This window comes from Salvelinus sp. IW2-2015, unplaced genomic scaffold (genome assembly GCF_002910315.2).
Source record: "Salvelinus sp. IW2-2015 unplaced genomic scaffold, ASM291031v2 Un_scaffold3477, whole genome shotgun sequence".
Taxonomy (NCBI): Eukaryota; Metazoa; Chordata; class Actinopteri; order Salmoniformes; family Salmonidae; genus Salvelinus; species Salvelinus sp. IW2-2015.
The window spans coordinates 83,504-85,420 of record NW_019944757.1 but is presented as its reverse complement, the minus strand read 5'-3'; positions in this window follow the sequence as shown (position 1 = coordinate 85,420).

Below are 1,917 nucleotides of genomic sequence, written 5' to 3'. Positions count from 1 at the left end.
AAAGATTGAAGTGCTTCTAACAGGTTCTGGCAGTAGGTGCCAGCAGCAGGGTTTGAGTGTGTCATGAACTGCAACACTGCTGGGTTTTTCATGCTCAACAGTTTCCTGTGTGTATCAAGAATGGTCCACAACCAGAAGGGATTTATATCTGAATGGTACATCAACATAACTACTGACTTTCTTGGTTAACTACATCATCTTGATGTTTGTGATGTCATTCTGCTGCCTCTCAGTTCTTGGGCTCTGAAACGTCCTGTATGAGAGAGGGGACAGAGAGAGGGAGGGGACATATAACATGAAGATGAGGGTGTTTAAGTTCATGTTGATGATTTGTGTCCATGATGGTAAACGTCCTCTCTGTGATAGTAATTATGTCTTTGTACAATGTCCTAGATCTGTTTGTGCTGTTTTCTCATTATCCATTTCTTTCTCCATCATTGTGATCTGTGGGATATTGCAACCTCTCCTCAACCTCCATAGGGCTGGGACACTGTCCTGTATCAGCACACTCCACTCAATCCACAGGGCTGGGACACTGTCCTGTATCAGCACACTACACTACATCCACAGGGCTGGGACACTGTCCTGTATCAGCACACTCCACTACATCCACAGGGCTAGGACACTGTTCTGTATCAGTCCCTCCTCTACCTAAACAGGTCTGGGACACTGGTATGTTTCAGCACCTCCTGTTCATCCACAGAGCTGGTACACTGTCCTGTATCAGTCCCTKCTCTACCTCCATGGGGCTGTTACAGTGTTCTGTGTCAGCCCCTCCTCTATATCCACAGGGCTTGGACACATTGCTGTATATTTCCCTTTTCTACCTCCACAGGGTTGGTACAGTGTCCTGTATCAGCCCCTCCTCTACATCCGCAGGGCTYGGACACTGTGTTGTATCAGRCCCTTCTCCACCTAAAATGTGCTGGGACACTGTCATGTTTCAGCTCCTCCTCTTCATCCACAGGGCTGGTACACTGTCCTTTGTCGGTTCCTCCTCTACCTCCACAGGGCTAGTACCTTGTCCTGTATCAGACTCTCCTCTTCCTCCACAGAGCTGGGACACTGTCCTGTGTCAGCCCATCTTCTACCTCAACAGGGCTGGGACACTGTCCTGCATCAGCACAATCAACTACATCCACAGGGCTGGGACACTGTAATGTTTCAGCACCTCCTGTTCATCGACAGAGCTGGTACACTGTCCTGTATCGGTCCCTCCTCTACCTCCACAGGGCTTGTACATGGTCCTGTTTCAGCCCCTCCTCCAAATCCACAGGACTGGGYCACAGTGCTGTATCAGCCACTCCTCTACATCCACAGAGCTGMGACAAAGTGCTGTATCATTCCCTGCCCAACACACACGGTGCTGGGACACTGTCTTGMTTCAGCGCCTCCTCTTCATCCACTGGTCTGGTACAATGTCCTGTATCTGTTCTTCCTCTACTTCAACCCCTCCTTTACCTCTGCAGTGCTGGGACACTATCGTGTATCAGCCCGTCCTTTACCTCTGCAGGGCTGGGACACAGTGCTGTTTCAGCCCCACCACTACATCCACAGGGCTTGGACATATTGCTGTATCATTCCCTCCTCCACATCCGCAGGGCTGGGACACAGTYCTGTATCAGCCCATCCTCTACTTCAACAAGGCMGGGACGCTATGCTGTACCAGCCCCTCCTATTCCTAAAKAGGGAAGGGACACTGTCGTGTTTCAGCCCCTCCTCTACATCCACAGGGCTYGGACACTGTCCTGTATCAGCCCCTCCTCCACCTCCACAGGGCAGGGACACTGCCCTGTATCAGCCCCTCCTCCACCTCCACAGGGCTGGGACACTGCCCTGTATCAGGTCCCCAGCCATGTGAGGAAGAGTGGGGCTGAAACAGGGCAGTGTCCCAGCCCTGTGGGAGGTGGAGGAGGG